Genomic DNA, 19,779 nt, shown 5'->3' with positions numbered 1-19,779 from the left:
CCACATGAATGTAAAAAGGACCGTCCATTGTATACTCCAAACTATGATAAATTCATAATTTGTTCCCTTAGTAAACCAACTCCATAGATCCCAAAGAAAGTAAGAACACTTGCATCTGCTTTTGGAAAATTTAGATCTAACTCCCAGAGAAACTGATCACATGAAGTCATTGAAGAGCATTCTATTTTTTATCTTTCTTCTGGAAAGCTGTATAATGAAACTTGTGTTTAGAAAGTTTGCCTCACAGAAATCAACCCTTCTGTATATGCTATATGCTCATACTTGCATTCAGCTTGCTGGAAAGTGCTTAGTTATTACATCAGTCATAGGTAGCTTGTCGTAATTGAAAAAAAAAACTAACCTCATTAAATAACGATCATATAAAACTTCCAATCACTATACTGGTGAAATGGGCAGCATATATTTGGTAAAATGGATGGTAGGTGCACATAGAAATGCCTGGAAACCATGAATTTTGACCAGAAATTTTTGAGGAGAGGGGATAAGAAAAAAATAACGTATTTGAATTGTTCAGTAGGTCTTCTATTAAGGATTTTCCTGGTTCTGTAGTTAAATAATAGGGGGTGGGTTTAAGGAAAGAAAGGAATCCTCAGATCTCAAAAACAATGACGAATAGAAGCTCCTCCTAATGAATGGCCTGTTTATGCCACCTACTGGATTCTTGGTGCACTGCTTAGTCATGTCCTGATTTCAAGGCCCGTTGAGTCTTGTCCTCCGACCATCTATGAATCCTCTAATCTTTTTAATCCCCAGTTAGACTTCCTTCCTTCTTTAAAGGCCTGAGACTGTCAACCGATGCTCTCTGGATATGAGTTCTGGCTCTATTAGTGAAAAGGACCTTCTGAAAATGGACTCTTCTGAAAGAACTTGCTCAAGGCTCCTGCTCTGCAAAGCCGTACGGGAAGCGTCGCAGGTGCAACCCGTCCTGCTGAGTCCTTGCCAGCAAGACAGCTCACTTCACCTTGTGTTGTAAGGGCAGGTGTGTCTGTCTCCCCCTAGCGTGTGGTCCCTGGGGGCACACTGTTTCTTCCCACCTGGAGTGCGATAAGCATAGTGCTAACTGAGGCAGAGTTTGTTCAGTGATATACTCTTGTAATCCTCACGACAACCCTGGGAGTAGATACTATTATCTCTATTTCATAGATAAGGAAACTAAGGCGCAGAAAGGTTAAATTAAGTAACTTGTCCAAGGCCACCAAGGGAAGAAGTGGCAGGCAATCAGCTCCATGGCCTGTCTTTGCTATTCTATCAGCCACTCCGTGGACACTGAGGTGTCTTGTCTGCTTCATTTGTGAAACTGGCCCTGTGTTGACCTGTGCTGGGGTTCGCACTGCCCTCCAGGCCCCCGTCCTCTCTTCCCTACTCCATTCTGTGCCTGGGATTCTGGCCTCTATGGACTTTCCTCTACATCTCTTCAGAGATGACATTGCCCCAGAGTAGCTTTCCCCAAACACCCTGTGCAACATAACACTGCTCCATTTTCTAGATTCTTCCCTCCTTTCGTTTTCTTCTTAACATGACTTCCTGAAATTATCTCATGTATGTAGTTTTATTGTCTCCTGCTGGCCTCCTCAGTAGAAGCTACCTCTTCTACCATCTGCCTCCAGTTTGGGTGTGGTCAATGGAAAGCACTCCCACAAGCTGGGAGAGCAGGAGAAGGCCGAGGAGTATTTCTTCCCTCGGTTTTCGCCCTGTTGGGTGGAGGCGCTGGCTTTGGGTCTCTGCCAGGAGGCCCTCTCCAAAGCTGCAGCAAGGCTCTTTGGTTCCCAGGACCATTCCTCTCTGTGCCCCTTCAGGCCAGGGTGTCAATGGCTCCCTGCTGATGCCAGCCCTGCGGTGCTACACCATCCCATATTGGCTTCTCTTAACCCTCCTCACACGTCTGTAAACTGTCCTTTTCTTCAGTCCTCCATTCCCCACCTGAGGGTGCCATCCACTTCCTGTCAGTACCTTGACTAATTCAGCTGCCTCCGTCACCTCCTCCACCCACTGAAATTCTTCCCACCCTCAGAATCCACCATTCAGTCTTGTGAGTTAAGGTTTTATGTCTCCAGGTGTCCTTGTTAACAGGCAAATGCTAGGAACCCCAACCAATAATGATTGTTTATCAGACTGCTTCCCAGCCCTGACCCAGGATAAATAAGTTTTGAAGTGAGGAAGAGGAACAAGGGAGTTGGGAAGAGGAGGGGGAGAGACGGGGAGATGACATGGTCTCAAGGACAAGCTCTGCCCAGGTCCTAAGGACAAATTCAGAGAAGGCTGTCCACTGCAGTGGTTAAAGCCAGGCGCTGGAGGAGACGAAGATGGGTAGGAGTCACAGCTCTCTACTTAAAAGCTAGGAGACTTAACCTTCCAGAGCCCCTTTATTTATAAAAGGTGAGTAGTAGTAGTATATGCTTCATAAGGTTGTTATGAGGATTAGATGAATAATTCAAGGAAAACACTGCAGCATCAGCCAAGTGTTCTGTAAACATTAGCAGTTATGGACTCTATTACGGAAGCATTTGGTGTTCCCAGTGGTTTGTGAGGCTTGGCTGAAACCATTTACTTAGTGATTAGTGAGCTACAGGAAGTCCACTGAGGGGAGGTAAGTGCTGTCTGGAAAGCAGAGAGCTCTGAAGTCAGGAAGTCCTGGATTCAAATCTTGATCTTGTCAATTCACAGTTACTTGACCTTGGGCAAGTTTTACTTAAACTTTCTGTGTCTCAGTTTCCTCATCCGTGAAATGGAGGCAATTATACCTACCTCACAGCGTTACTATTAGGGTTAAATGATAGCAGAGTGACTATCACATGAGATACTCAATTTCGTTTTCCTCCTTTTAAAGCAAGATAATTTTGGAGATTTAAATATAGATGTCACCGAGAGAGAGAGAGAGAGAGAGAGAAATAGATTTGTTTTTGTTTTGTTTTTGGCTACACAGCTTGTGGGATCTTAGTTCCCCAACCAGGGATTGAACTCGGGCCCTCAGCAGTGAAAGCACAGAGTCATAACCACTGGACCCCTGGGTAATTCCAGGAGAAATAGATTTATTTTAAGGAAGTGGCTAAGGCAACTATGAGGGTTGGTGAGTCTGAAATCTGTAGGGCAGGCCAGCAGACTAGCACTTCCACAGGATTTCTTTTTTTTTTAATTAATTAATTAATTAATTTTTATTTTTGGCTTTGTTGGGTCTTCGTTTCTGTGCGAGGGCTTTCTCTAGTTGCAGCGAGCGGAGGCCACTCTTCATTGCGGCGCGCAGGCCTCTCACTGTCGTGGCCTCTCTCGTTGCGGAGCAAAGGCTCCAGACGCACAGGCTCAGTCAGTAGTTGTGGCTCACAGGCCCAGTTGCTCCGCAGCATGTGGGATCTTCCCAGACCAGGGCTCGAACCCGTGTCCCCTGCATTGGCAGGCAGATTCTCAATCACTGCGCCACCAGGGAAGCCCCCACAGGATTTCTATGTTACAAACTTCAGGCAGAATGCCTTTTTAAAAATATTTATTTCTTTTTAATTAATTTTTTTGGCTGCGTTGGGTCTTTTTTGCTGTGCGTGGGCTTTCTCTAGCTGCGGCAAACATGAGCTACTCTTCGTTGCAGTGCGTGGGCTTCTTATTGTGGTGGCTTCTCTTGTTGCGGAGCATGGGCTCTAGGTATGTGGACTTCAGTAGTTGCAGCATGCGTGCTCAGTAGTTGCAGCACGTGGGCTCAGTAGTTGTGGTGCACGGGCTCTAGGGCACATGGGCTTCAGTAGTTGTGGGACAGGGGCTCAGTAGTTGTGGCACACGGGCTTAGTTGCTCCGTGGCATGTGGGATCTTCTCGGACCAGGGCTAGAACCCGTGTCCCCTGCATTGGCAGGCAGATTCTTAACCACTGTGCCACCAGGGGAGTCCCTTTAATATTTATTTAATTATTTTATTTATTTGGCTGTGCCGGGTCTCATTTGCAGCACCGGGAATCTTCAGTTGCGGCACGCGGGCTCTAGTTCCCTTACCAGGGATTGAACCCTGGCCCCCTGCATTGGGACCATGGAGTCTTAACCACTGGACCACAAGGGAAGTCCCAGAATTCCTTCTGAGGGAAACCTGTTTGCTTTTATGGCCCTCAACTGACTGGGTGAGTCCCATCTACGTTAAGGAGAATAATCTCAAATTTACAATCAGTTGTGATTATAATTAATCCCAGCTACAAAATACTTTCATAGCAACATATAGACTAGTGTTTGACCAAGCAACTGGGCACCGTAGCCTAGCCAAGTTGACACAAAATTAACCAGCACAATGACCATTTCAGTTCCATTCAGTATAAGCCTTTAAAGACCATAGGATGACATATCTCTATGGTATGTGTGTGTGTGTGTGTGTGTGTGTGTGTGTGTGTTTTCTCTGCTTCTCATTCAGATCATGAATTCTCAATAGGAGGAGAGATGAAAATTGGTCCTTGGGGGACAAAATTATTGTAGATATTACAATGGCCTGTGGCCCTCCAAAGTTAAAGCCTATCTGACAAAATCTTATCCCTTAGGATTTAATTTCTTTCATTAGGAAGAAATTAAATTAAATTATGTATTATACATTTCATATTATAGAATTTAACTTTATTTAGGCTTAATTAACTGGTTTAAATATATTAAAATATTTTCCTGAGGGGGTGACAATGAACAAAAAAGGTGAACACTGTTGTAGATCATTCTGCAGAACATGTTTAAACAACTCTAGCAAGGAAAGGAAGGGCATAAGAACAGTGCTTTTTTTTTTTTTTTTTTTTTTTTAGTTTCTGCTTTATAACAAAGTGAATCAGTCATACATATACATCTGTTCCTATATCCCTTCCCTCTTGCGTCTCCCTCCCTCCCACCCTCCCTATCCCACCCCTCCAGGCGGTCACAGAGCACCGAGCTGATCTCCCTGTGCTATGCGGCTGCTTCCCACTAGCTATCTACCTTACGTTTGGTAGTGTATATATGTCCATGCCACTCTCTCGCTTTGTCACAGCTTACCCTTACCCCTCCCCATATCCTCAAGAACGGTGCTTTTTGTTGCTGTTCCATCTTTAATTTTATGAGTGATAAGAGGAGTTCGTGTTCTTTGATTTAGCCAATCTTTAAAAAAATGTGGCCATTAAGTTGTAGTTACTCAATATTAAAAGTAATTTCCAGGGCTTCCCTGGTGGCGCAGTGGCTGAGAGTCCGCCTGCCAATGCAGGGGACACGGGTTCGTGCCCCGGTCCGGGAAGATCCCACATGCCGTGGAACGCCTGGGTCCGTGAGCCATGGCCGCTGAGTCTGCACGTCCGGAGCCTGTGCTCCGCAATGGGAGAGGCCACAGCAGTGAGAGGCCCGCATACCGCAAAAAAAAAAAAAAAAAAAAAAAAAAAAGTAATTTCCATAGAAATTTGTCCTGTTGTCAATAGCTGGGGCACTAAGGCAGCATTACTCAGTATCTGACAGCAGAACCTGCACATTCCACAGCGGTGCCTTTGTTTACGTTGCACAGAAGAACCTTATTACAGGTCTGATGAAACAAGTTATATTTATGATGATGACTTACAGTTAAATCTACAGCCAGGACCTCTTCCTCCTGAGCCTCTGTCCTGTTCAAAACGCCATTTATTTTGAGAAACCACTAGTTTTTTTTGGTTTGTTTACGGTACGCGGGCCTCTCACTGTTGTGGCCTCTCCCGTTGCGGAGCACAGGCTCCAGACGCGCAGGCTCAGCGGCCATGACTCAGGGGCTTCGCCGCTCCACGGTATGTGGGGTTTTCCCGGACCGGGGCACGAACCCGTGTCCCCTGCATCGGCAGGCAGACTCCCAATCACTGCGCCACCAGGGAAGCCCCCACTAGTTATTTCTGTTGAGTATCAGATGAGCTGCCAGGCTGCTGCCTAAAAGAGAAGTGCTTGTTTCTGGGGACCTTTCAAAGTTTCCTTTAAATGTGAGCTACTTAAACAACCAGAGCACAGCGTGCAGCTCCATCCCTCTTTAAACTGTGTGACTTGGGCAGGTAACTTGACAACTCAGAGACTTGGTTCCTTTATTGTTTCATATATACTTGTATATATGTATCTATATAGTGTTTATATAGTGTGTGTATATATAGTTGATATATAACATATTAGTTTCAGGTGTATAACATAATGATTTGATATTTCTATTTATAGCAATGTATATTTCTATATGTTGCAATATCAGTACAATAAGTCTAGTAACATCCATCACCAAACATATTCACACAATTTTTTTCTTGTGATGAAAACTTTTAAGATCTGTTCTCTTAGCAACTTTCAGATAAACAATACAGTATTGTTAACTATAGTCTCCATGCTGTACATTACCTCCCCATGACTTATTTATAGCTGGTAGCTTGTACTTTTTAACCCCCTTCCCCTCTTTTTCCCAGCCCGCCACCCCCTGCCTTTGGCATCCACGAGCTTGGGTTTTTTTGTTTGCTTGCCTGGTTGGTTAGTTTGGTATTTTGTTGTTGTTTAGATTCCACATAGAAGTGAGATCATGTGGTATTTGTCTTTCTCTGTCTGACGTATTTCACTTAGCATAATGTCCTCAAGGTCCATCCACGTTGTCGCAGATAGCAAGGTTTCCTTCTTTTTTATGGCTTAATATTCCCCTGAATGTATGTACCACGTTTTCCTTATCCATTCATGTATTAATGGACACTCAGGTTGCTTCCATGGTTCCTTCATCTTGAAAGTGGAAATAATGATGCCAGCCTGCCCCACTCCAGGAAATAGTCAGTAAACAACAAAGTGCTACCAAATGTCAGGTCTTATCATGATGAAGCAAAAGCTCCAGTATTTTTTATAAATAGGTTTATTACTAATGAGAAGCTGCACACAAGCTGTTCCCTCCAGTTGTCTGTTCTTCTGCACACACTCAGCCTGACTACTTGGGCCCATCCTTCAGATCTCTGCAGAAAGTTACCTCCTCAGAGAAATCCTCCTTGATCCCCAGCCACATCAGCCCCTGGTTATCATCTGTCACAGCACCTTTCAATGCACTTCCATTTATAACACTCCTCACCATCTGTACATATACATTTATTTCTGTGATTATGTGTAAAATGTCTGTCTCCGCTCCTGGAACAGAAGTTGCTGAGAGCATGGTCTTCATCTGCCATGTTCACAGCCATCGCTCTAGTGTTCTGCACAGGGCCCGGCCCTCAGTGGGCATTCCACAAATATTTATTAAAAGTGAATAAACATGGCTATCCCTCTGAAGACTCTCTTTCTCAAAATTTGAAGAAAAAAATTGAAGGGAAAAGCTGGAGTTTATTTTCTCTTCCTCACTTTCCCTGAAGAACCCTTTTTTCTTAAAAAAAAAATAGAGGAAAGAGAGCTTAACTTGTATTCAGGCATTGTTAAATCTTCTTATCAAACCTTTAGAGACTTCATCAGTGGAAAAGTAATACTCAAGGAACTGCCCTCCATATAATAATTTGCAAAAGTTGGGGAAGGGTTGACAGAAGCCCCTCTCTTAAACTACAGTGACCTTGCACTTGGTGACCTGTCTCCTGACAACCCTATCCCTTACCCAGGGCAGGGTGTAGTTTTCCTGAGTATCTCCCCTTGTTCGTGAGTCTTGCTGCTCCTCCTTTTCTTGCCTATTCCCTATTACAACTCCCCTGTCAGGCACTGATCCTTTAGGAGAATGAATTTGGCATCAGTTCAAAACTAAAATATGATACACAAATCCATTTTCATGGGATGATATGTTTTCCCTTGAGAATAGCGTGGACAATCACACAACCATTACCTATGATTAAGCCTCCAGTCTCTGTACAGTACTGTGTTGGGTATTGAGGAAAATGCAGAGGCTGATTAAAAACATGGTTCTTTTTTTTTTTTTTTTTGGCGGTACGCGGGCCTCTCACTGTTGTGGCCTCTTCCGTTGCGGAGCACATGCTCCGGATGCGCAGGCTCAGCGGCCATGGCTCACGGGCCCAGCCGCTCCGCAGCATGTGGGATCTTCCCGGACCGGGGCACGAACCCGTGTCCCCTGCATCGGCAGGCGGACTCTCAACCACTGCACCACCAGGGAAGCCCAAAAACATGGTTCTTGGCTGACTTCCACTTCCAAAAAATATGGCGGGATAGATACTTTGAACAACTTCCCACAACAAAAGACTTACAAATTCTGGATCAAAATAATATGAATGTCCTATAAATTAATAGGTGACAAGAAAATATGGGAAGTCCCCAAAGGTCAAAAAGAAGAAGCTAAAAAACTGAGGGGAAGAGAACAGACTCTGTAGGTGCCCTGGTGTGGGCTCCAGTGTATTTTAGAGGGTCTTGACTTTTAAGACCCTCACAGGGCCAGGAGACAAGACCTATGGCTCCCCCTAAAACTGAATTGGAATTGATACCCCAATACAAAGCTGGGGCTTTCAAAGGGATACACCTTGAATGAAAGAGTGGACTAGAAAATCACACACCTTGGCCAAGATGACAAGGAAGCTTATCTGCCTGGGCCTTGGTTCTGGGTGCAGGGGTAGAGTGTGGGGAGGAGATCATCCATGAGAATTTGTAACCACAAGCCTGTCCTCACAGCGTTTCAGAGTTTACACTACCTGTGAGGGCTGGGAACCCCTCTGCAGAGTTATTCATATCAAAAGTGGTTCTGGGCTGGTAACACCCTTGGGGGTGTCCGGCAGAAGCAAAGGCAAACATTTCTGGAAGAACATATTCTCAACCCAGGTTGCCTTTCCCACAGAGAGAGCCCCACAAACCTTGAGCCCAGAAACCCAAATTCTAAAACACATGCAAAAACAAAACACGATTTCAGCCATCTTGGAGTTTACAATCATTTAGAAAGACAAGGCACACATTCAACAAAATATTATGCTGAGATCCATTTCACCATGGACTTTGCAGAGCTGTTGCTTCAGAATTTCTCAAAGGCAAAACTCTCAGATACCATAGAAGCTAGAGAAGAAAACTTTTGTATTGGCAAGATGTTTTCCATGCCCCTAAAAATCACTTAGAACTTGTAGATCCCACCGCTAGCTCCCAGCAAGCACCTGAGAACCAGGAGGCTTGTACTTGCACAATCAGACAAGGCTTGGTGGAATTCCAGAACCAGATGTTTAAGTATTGCCCACCATGGAGCGATTGAGTGTGGGCTCTCAACCAGACTACCAGGGTTACAACCACTGCTTTACCATTTCCCTTACCCACTCAGTGCCTCAGTTTCCCCATTTTAAAAACCATGAGAGTAACAGGGCTGACTTCACAGGTGTGATGTGAGGATTAAGTGAGATTCATTCATTTAAAGAATTTAGCCAAGTGCCTGGCACTGAGTGTTCAATTAATGTTAGCTATTATTATTCTCATTATAAACTGATTACCAAATCTAAATGATTTCTCATCAGATTATTTGAATAGATATTTCATCAAAGATGGTTAGGCATCATTAATAAACACATTAAAAGATGCTTAATGTCATTAGTCATAAGGAAATGCAAATTAAAATCACAATGAGATACACTTCACACCCACTAGTGTTGATTTAAAGGAAAGGCTTTTTTGTATTCCCTGGGCAATTCTGTCCCATTCCTTCTAACTGTTTACTTACCTTGCTTTTTTTTTTTTTAATAGACATGTAATTGACATATAACATTAGTTTCATGTATACAATGATCTAATATATGTATATATTGCAAAATAATCACATTAGGTCTAGTTAATATCCATCACCACACATGGTTACACACTTGTGTGTGTGTGTTTTATTGAAATGAAAAATTCCCTTAAGGTTTATTTCCTTCTTTTCCCACATACCTGCACTGGGACGCACCAGCACTAGTACGTGTCACTCTGAATAGGTGATCATTTCCCTCGTGACCCTTCCTCCTTGCCTCCCACTCTCCCTGCCGTGACCATCTTCTCCAGTTAGAAAAGGGCCTTTCTAGCTGGTTCCTCTGTCCTTTGCTTCCTGGTTCTTGACTGTTTACCACATGCCAGGCATCTGTGTTGAGCTTTGGAGAGACAGTGGTGAACAAAACACGTGGGCTTTTGCAGGGCTTCGGTTAAGGTAAAAATTATAGAGAACCAAATTTGCAGGTAATAATGTTGGAGTTGGGCTTCCCTGGTGGCGCAGTGGTTGAGAGTCCGCCTGCCGATGCAGGGGAAACGGGTTCGTGCCCAGGTCTGGGAAGATCCCACATGCTGCGGAGCGGCTGGGCCCGTGGGCCATGGCCGCTGAGTCTGCGCGTCCGGAGCCTGTGCTCTGCAACGGGAGAGGCCACAACAGTGAGAGGCCCACATACCGCAAAAAAAAAAAAATAATAATAATGTTGGAGTTGAAGATCAGCAGGGGTTTTTTGTTTGTTTTTGCCGCCTTCTGGATTTCCCGATCACAACAGTGAAATCTCTTTCTCTCTCTGGGGTTGATTTGATCCTTTTCCAATTCTTCCTTCTTCAAGTTTCCTTCATTATCTCTTTTCCTTAGTTTCCCATTGGCTTCTTTCTTAGTTCTTAGTCTGATAAATTATATTCTAATTTCCTGCTTCTTACATCACCCACACCAGTCCAGATTTAAATACTGAAAAAAAATATGTGTGAAGGTGGTCAAAAGAGACAAACTTCCACTTAGAAAATAAATAAGTCCTGGGTATGTAATATACAGCATGGGGACTATAGTTAACAATACTGTATCGTATATTTGAAAGTTGCCAAGAGAGTAGATCTTGAAAGTTCTCATCACAAGAAAAAAAAAATTGTGGCTATGAATGTTAGCTAGATTTATTATAGTGATCATTTTGCAATATACAATACATATAACAGATCATTATGTTGTACACCTGAAACTAATATAATGTTATTTGTTAATTATATCTCAAAAAATTTAAATTAAATTAGTTTTTAATTCCGAAGGAAAAAAATCATAGGCTAATCTACAGAATGAAAAAGTGGGCTAGGCTATGTCACTTTTAGTTCAGCTACAGAACCAGCAAGCTTGACGTCATTGATGGGACATAGGTTTGGATGCTTTAACCAACAAATTACCTGGTAGCAAGTAGAAAATATCTCCTTATTATGTTTAACAGAAAGGTGGTCACCTTTGTCCCGTCTGCAGTGAGAATTTAGAGCACGTACCAATGAGAACTTTTCAATCCATGAACAGGCCCTGGGCTGTGAGACAAAGGGATTCCGGCCGCTGGAGGAGAGGGGACCTTTTGTGGAGCAACGTGTTCACGGTCCTAGCACAGTGCCTTCCCGCCCCAGTACACTGAGACTTGAACCTCTAGGAATGAAACACTGAGATACTGACTATGCAATATGCAAAACCACCTAAGTTGTTTGCAAAATACTTTTTTTTTTCTTTTCCCCAAGCAAAGAGATAAATTTAGCCAAACAAATTTAAAATACAATTGATGGGAGGGGGCAAGAGGGAGCCCTCTGGAGTGCTATAAATGGTCTGTATCTTGATCTGGATGGCAGTTATATGGATCTATACAAACTTAAAAAAATCACGGAGGGGAGCGCTTAGGATTCTTGCACTTTCTATTTTTTATACTTCAATATAAACATTTAAAAATAGAGGTGGGGGCTTCCCTGGTGGCGCAGTGGTTGGGAGTCCGCCTGCCGATGCAGGGGGTGTGGGTTCGTGCCCCGGTCCGGGAGGTCCCGCGTGCCGCGGAGCGGCTGGGCCCCGTGAGCCATGGCCGCTGCGCCTGCGCGTCCGGAGCCTGTGCTCCGCAACTGGAGGGGCCACAGCAGTGAGAGGCCCGCGTACCGCAAAAAAAAAAAAAAAAAAAAAAAAAAGAGGTGGGTGGTGGTGATGGTTGAACAACACTGTGAAGGTACTTAATGCCACTGAGCTGTACACTTAAAAACGGTTAAAATGGTCCATTTTATGTACATTTTACCACAATTAAAAATGCACATATTTACTTCAATGCAGCTCACCATAGTATCTTAAAGGATGATAATTAACCTTAGTGATAGCAAAGTTATCCTTGTAAGTAGCTGGAAAACCACCTCTCTGCTTGGAGAATTTGCCTTGGCTCTATGTTCATATTTCCAAATTGCTTCCTTCCCGAGGAGTATAATCTCAAGTAGAAAATGGGGTGATATCTGTGAGTGTGGCTCCTGTCCGGGCCTCCTCGTGACCCTGACCCGACCCCACCCTCATATTCTCCCCTGCACGCATGAACTTCCAGGGTTGGGGAAGCCGAACAAAGGCCTCGGGTTCAAGGGGAGGGCAGGGTACAGAGCAGGGCGAAGAGGCAAGGGAGAAGCCCGCCAGTATCTCTGCTGTCTTTATATCTCTGGCTTCCCCTCACCTCTCCTCCCCCAGCCCGAGGCAAGAGTACAACTGTAGACTTTTAGATGGGAAAGAGACCCTAGGTCATCAAGTTCCACCTCCTTATTTTTATTCATTTTATTTTAATTTTTAATGAGACAAAGCACAGAGAGGTGAAGGGGCTTCTCTAAGGTCACACAGCAGGTTGGAGGCTGCGCCAGGACTAAAGTTGAGGCCCTTTGGTGCCCATTGCTGTACTAGAACTGCGCCTCGAATGCAGTTCTCTCTCTCTGCTGCTCGGGAGCCCCTCTATCCCTTCTTCCTCCTCTACCTCGCCTTCCCGCCAAGGCTTTTTTTTTTTTTTTTTTTTTTTTTTTTTTTGCGGTACGCGGGCCTCTGGCCTCTCCCGTTGCGGAGCACAGGCTCCGGACGCGCAGGCCCAGCGGCCATGGCTCATGGGCCCAGCCGCTCCGCGGCATGTGGAATCTTCCCGGACCGGGGCACGAACCCGTGTCCCCTGCATCGGCAGTTGGACTCTCAACCACTGTGCCACCAGGGAAGCCCCCGCCAAGGCTTTTTTTTTTTTTTTTTTTTGCGGTACGCGGGCCTCTCTCTGCTGTGGCCTCTCCCGTTGCAGAGCACAGGCTCCGGACGCGCAGGCTCAGCAGCCATGGCTCACGGGCCCAGCCGCTCCGCGGCATGTGGGATCCTCCCAGACCGGGGCACGAACCCGTGTCCCTTGCACCAGCAGGCAGACTCTCAACAACTGTGCCACCAGGGAAGCCCAAGGCATTTTTTAAATAACAATTTTATTGAGCTATAATTCACATATCAAAACATTTGCCCATTTAAAGTATAGAACGTTTTTGGTATACTGAGTTGTGCAGCTACAGCAATTTCAAAACAATTTCATCACCCCAAAAAGAAACCCTGTACCCAGTAGCAGCCATTCCCCATTTCCCCCCCAATCCCCCAGCCCTAGGAAACCCTCAGCTTAGACCTGCTTTTTCTGCATATTTCATATAAATGGAATCATACAATAGGTGGTCCTTTGTGACTGGCTTCTTTCACTTAGCATAATGTTTTCAAGGCCCATCCATGTTCTAGCCCTAGAGATCACTGAGCTGTTCTGGTCACAGTAGGTGGAAAAAAGAGGCAGAAGGAAGGATGGGAAAGAGAATTTGGAGGGTCACAGCACAGCAGCACAACGAAATGAAGGTGAGAATCCCTCCCATGTACCACACACCCAGGCAGGCTGCATCTACTCATTACTTCATCTCATTTTAGCCTGGGAGCATCACTATTCCCAGTTCAGATGTGAAAACTGAAGAGGATTTCAGTAGCTTTTCCAAGGGAATGCAAGTCATAAGGGGCAGAACCAGACCATTGTCTTTCATTCCACCAGATTCCATCTGGAGCTGTCATATTCTGAAGGTGGGGATTTTATAACCATTGTGGTGGGTGACTTCTGGCCAATCTTTAAAAGGTGGTGGTCACTTTCTAAAGTCATTTAAAAAGTGCTCTTGGGCTTCCCTGGTGGCGCAGTGGTTGAGAGTCTGCCTGCCGATGTAGGGGACACGGGTTCGTGCCCCGGTGTGGGAAGATCCCACATGCCGCGGAGCGGCTGGGCCTGTGAGCCATGGCCGCTGAACCTGCGCGTCCGGAGCCTGTGCCCCGCAACGGGAGAGGCCACAACAGGGGGAGGCCCGCGTACCGCAGGAAAAAAAAAAAAAAAAAAAAAGTGCTCTTAAATCATTTCACTTCCTTATCCCCGAGCTTCCTCATTCAACACCACACATTCCTCACTGCCGTGCTACCTGTAAGAGCAAAGGAAGAAAAAGACCTACATGTCCAGTAGAGGGGACTGGATAAAGTGTGGCACGTCAATGCCTTGGCTATGGCTGGAAAATAAACTATCAGGGGATAATTTCAAGATACATGCAGTGAACAAAAACCATGTACAGGAGAGTGTGTATGCTATGCTACCATTTGTCTGAAAAGTAGGTGTGTGGGGAGGGAGTGGAGAATAAACACACACACACACACACACACACACACACACACGTATTTGCCAGAAATCTCAAAAAATCATAAAACCTGGTTGCCTGTGTGGAGGGGAACTGCGTGACTGAGGCCAGTCGTGGGAAGAAACTTCCTTCTTCAGCTTTTTGAATCTTTTAACTTCTGAACCATGTAACCGTATTACCTATTCAAACACACATAAATATCTTAAAACCCACTCCTGCATTCGACAAGTATTAATGAGCCACTAGAGCATAGCACGTGGTAGTCTAGGTGCTGGAAATACAGCTATGAACAAGACCAAACAAAAAAATGGAAAAGGCTCTTGTAGATCCACACCCCCTTGTTTCTGAGTGTCTCAAGGACCAGCAAAAAGGCCAGCTTCTCTGACACCAGTCATAACTCCTTTGTGAGCAGGAATCTTCCTCTCCTCTGCTCTGATTATTTTCAGCATTTATAGTCTGCATCACACTCAACAATGAATTACCTGCCCCTTTATTTTGCTTGCTGTTGCTTCAGGAGTGCTCAACGTAGATCACACTAATTCAGTTGCTATCACCATTCACATAATTATCCAAGATAGTCCCGGAACCCGAGAAATATCCCACCTCTCCATTCCCATCACCCACTTGTTCCCACTGCCACTATCTGGGGGACAAGAGAAGAGCAACCCCACCTGTCTTAGCATGGTTAAGAAAATGAGCCTGGGTCTACCTCCTGCTGTTCTTTTTTTTTTTTTCCAGATTGGGCAAATCACTTAACCTGGGTGTGTACCTCAAATTTCTCATCTATAAAGTGGGGAAATGACAGGACTATGTCAAGGGCAGTTGTGATAATTAAATGAATTAGTATAGAAAGCACTTCTAACAGTGTTAGGCACATAGAAAGCTCTGCGTGAATTTTGTTAAATGTTGCTATTATCTTGAGTCACTCCTTCCCCACCTGCCATCCCCTGCCCCTCAGGTTCAGCCAAACTTAACTCCTTCATTTCTGGAATACGTCATATACTCGCAAGCATCTGTACCTTTATCCTCAGGCTGGTCTGAAATACATGCTCTTGCCTTTCCTGCCTGCTTGGTAAGGCTGGGCTGTCCACATAACTCTCCTCTCCTCCCCAGGCTTAATACACTTCCAGCAAAACACTTTATTTACATAGCTGTCTCCCCTGGTAATCATGAGCTCTGCCAAGAGAGGGCCTATGTCACCTTCATTCTTTAACCCATCAGCCAGAGGGAGGGGGAGTCTGAGGGGAAAGACAGGACCACCATTTAATTTATTTTTTAAATTAATTAATTAATTAATTAATTATATTTTGGCTCTGTTGGGTCTTTGTTGCTGCGCATGGGCTTTCTCTAGCTGTGGTGAGTGGGGGCTACCTTCGCTGCAGTGTGCGGGCTTCTCACTGCACGGGCTCTAGGCATGCAGGCTTCAGTAGTTGCAGCATGTGGGCTCAGTAGTTGTGGCTTGCGGGCTCTAGAGTGCAGGCTCAGTTGTGGTGCAGGGGCTTAGTTGCTCCGAGGCATGTGGGATCTTCCTGGAACAGGGCTCATACCCATGTGCCCTGCATTGGTAGGCGGATTCTTAACCACTGCACCACCAGGGTAGTCGGGACCACCATTTTAGAACAAGCCTGCCATTCACAAATGACCTTGGACATACCTCCAAGTGCATTATCCCATTCTGACATATTTTTGTTTTAAAAAAAATAGATACTGGGGGCCTCAAAAAAATGGAAGTCTACAGCAGGGATCCACATACTTTTTTTAAAAAATTGAAGTATAGTTGCTTTATAATATTGTGTTAGTTTCAGATGTACAGTAAAGTGAGTCAGCTGTACATATATATATTTTTTCAGATTCTTTTCCACTAGAGTTTATCACAAGATATTATTTCCCTGTGCTATACAGAAAATCCTTGTGGTTTATTTTATATATAGTGGTGTGTATCTGTTAATCCCATACTCCTAATTTATTCCTCCTCCCCCCCTTCCCCTTTGGTAACCATAAGTTTGTTTTCTACATACTTTTTAGGTAAAGGACCATATAGTAACTATTTTAGGCTGTGTGGGCCTTATGGCCTCTGTTGCAGCACCTGAACTCTGCCCTTGTATCTCCAATGCAGCTACAAACAGTGCGTAAAGGACTGGTGTCTCCAGCCAAAGCGGCCAGGTAGGAATCAGGGGACTGTGAAGTCACAAACGGCGACTGAGCCAATTGTAGAAGATCAAACCCCTCGGGTTATTGCACTCAGTACACTCCGATTAATCCCACACAATACTAAAGGGAAGAAAGGACTTCACGAACAGCTCCGAGGAGAGACGCAGGAAGGTAGGTGTCCTCCAGGCAGGCGGCAGGCACTGGTTCTGGACCTTGGATTCAGCAAGGATCGTGGGGCCGGCTCTCTCAGCAATCACATTCTGCTCTGCCAGCCCCCAGGGAAGCTTCCGACACCAGCAGAGTCTGGAGCACAGGGTGCGCTCTGAAGAGACCCCTCTCGAGCAAGTGCGCTCTGACCCCATCTCTGATGAGGTACAGTCCCTAGGGGGTAGCGGTTACACCCCAAGAACGTGCCTCACTGGCCAGGTGCACCGTCTGAACCCTAAGTTGTTCCACGGACCTTTCAAACCAACTTACCTACCTAATTTCACACTCAATATCTTAAATTACAGATTCCAAGTCTTACATCAGACATTTAGAAACAATCAAGATGGGCGCCACGTTGGCCACTGTGACTCCGTCTTGCCTTTCCTATTTCTAACAAATCATACGTTCTATTCCAAACTCTATGAGCACGAATCATAATATCACATCACAACAAGTGGGGGTAGATGTGCTCCAATAAAACTTCATTTATGGACACCGAAATTTGCATTTCATGAAAATTTCATATGTCACAAAAATTCTGCTTTTGACTTTTGATTCACTCTCAATCATGTAAAACCCATTCTTAGCTCACAGGCCATACAAAAACATATGGTCGGCTGAGTTTGACCTACAGGCCTGTAGCTGAAGGACTTCTGGTGCAAAGGGTTCCTCCTGCTTCTAAGAGGACTTGGGGAAATGGTGTTTCCAAGGACCCATAAAATTAGGGTAACTCTTTTTAGCAAGTAAAAGTACAAAACACCTAGTTAAATTTGAATTTCAGATAAACAAGGAATAATCTTTTTTTTTTTTTTTTTTTTTTTTTTTTTTTGCGGTACGCGGGCCTCTCACCGCTGTGGCCTCTCCCGCTGTGGAGCACAGGCTCTGGACGCGCAGACTCAGCGGCCATGGCTCACGGGCCCAGCCGCTCCGCGGCACGTGGGATCCTCCCGGACCAGGGCACGAACCCGTGTCCCCTGCATCGGCAGGCGGACTCCCAACCACTGTGCCACCAGGGAAGCCCAGGAATAATCTTTTTAAATGAATGTTCTATGTGTATTTTATCTGGCATTACTACTTCAAAGAGCATTGTTGTCCCCGGGTATCCCCAGGGAACTGGTTCCAGGAGCCCCTGTGGATACCGACATCCCAGGATGCTCAAGTTCCTTACATAAAATGGTGCAGTCCAGTGAATACAGAGAGCCCTCCGAATACCTGGATGCCAAACCCACAGGTACAGGGGCCCGACTATACTTTCTAGGTGTAAGAATACCAATCTCACCCTCTACCCCCGCCCCCTCCAGCCTACGGAAGCCAGCCATAAGAGTACGCATATTCCCACCTGGCGATCCCTTTGAGCTCGCTGAATGCATGGGAGAGCGCAGACACTGCGTCAATCACTGAGAAAGGGGGCGGGTTTTCTGGGTAGGAAATGGGGCTTGAAAGGGGGAAGGGAGGACTCCTTGCCCGGCCCAGGGCCCCTCCCACCGGTGCAAAAGGTCAGGATGGCGCCAGTCACGTGGGGCAAAACTACTGGCTGGCCGGGAAGGGGAGGCGCTGCGTAAGGATGGCGTCTACGGTGGTGGGGCAAGCCTGTCTGTGGGATGGGTGGGCCCCAGGCAAGCGCCGTTTTCCCTGAGGTATCTAGGAAGAGCAATAGGTGATTACACTTTGTAAGCCAGGGCGTGTAGATTCGTGGCACTCTGATTATTTCCTTGTTAGTTTCCCCAGCTTTTATTAGTGTTTGTAAATAATAATAAAAATACCCCAGCCTTGTCTCATTAAGGTTCCTGGAAGCAAAGAAGGGCTTCGTATTCCTCCTGAGCCCATGAAAGCAGGAGGAACGCTTCCACTAAGGACAGTGTAGGGCAGCAAGCAATGATGGGGATGGAGGAAATGGGCACCCCAGGGATGAACATTTAAGGACAGAATCAAGGCTGCATTAGTGTCCCCATAATGAGACAGTTCCAGTCACCCCTTGGGAGATTTAATTCTAGTTTGTATCAGTTTATCACCCCTTCGTGATTTGGTTCATTATTCTGAAAGCTTGCTTCTTCCAGGAAGCTTCCCTCCCCACTCTCTTCTAAACTCTTGATGTCACTTTTTTTTTTTTTTTTTTTTTGAAGTACGCGGGCCTCTCACTGTTGTGGCCTCTCCCGCTGCGGAGCGCAGGCTCAGCGGCCATGGCTCACGGGTCCAGCCGCTCCGCGGCATGTGGGATCTTCCCGGACCGGGGCACGAACCTGCGTCCCCTGCATCGGCAGGTGGACTCTCAACCACTGCGCCACCAGGGAAGCCCAATCATTGCATCTTTACAACACTTCTCAGGTTATTTACAATTTCCAGATGAAGAAAGGGAGGCACAGAGAGGGTAAGTGACTTGCCCAGGGCACACAGCTGGTTAGTGACCAAGCTAGGACTCTATACAGGCAGCCTGACTGCAAGGCCTGCATTCCTTTATACCACACTTTCCAGGATTCTGACTGCCTTTGTGCGTCTGTGTGGATGTTGGTGGGAACTGGAATGCGTAGAGGAAGGCAGTCTTGTAATGAGGTTTCACTGCCGCAGCCTCAGGCACAGCCATCTTCCTGAACAACTAGGTCCCTGCCAGCATTATCTGCTTTCGGATTTCTCCCTCTCTGCCTATCCAAACTGTAGTTAGAATCAGCTACGAACAATGATCCAGTATTTTCTGTGTGGCAGGCCTGGTTCTAGGCCTCTTACAAACAGCTCTGATGCCTATGATATTGTCATCTCACAAAGACGGAAGGCTCAGAGACGTTAAGCAGCTTGTTCAAATCCCACAGTGAATGGCACGCCTGCCACTTTCATTCTTCCAACACCTCAAGGACAAAAGCCTCCATCATTCTCCATTTGCCTGTAGGATAGAAGCCAAATTCCTCACTGGCAGGCAAGGTGCCATGCTATCTTTCCAACCTTATCTCCCACTGGGCTCCAGCTTGACTCCTCTGTTCCAGACAGGCATGTCTGTGCCCTCTCCCCCAACTCACAACCTCACTCCCTGTACCCCCGCCATCCATCCTTTGTTCCCACGACTTAGAATGTCTTATTTTCTCTTTGTGCCTACTCAAGTCCTGTTCAGTCTTCCCTCTCACTGAGGGTCCTCCTATCATGAAA

Source organism: Mesoplodon mirus (assembly GCF_964341445.2).
Source record: "Mesoplodon mirus genome assembly, chromosome: 1".
In the NCBI taxonomy this organism is placed as follows: Eukaryota; Metazoa; Chordata; class Mammalia; order Artiodactyla; family Ziphiidae; genus Mesoplodon; species Mesoplodon mirus.
This window is presented reverse-complemented; position numbering follows the sequence as displayed.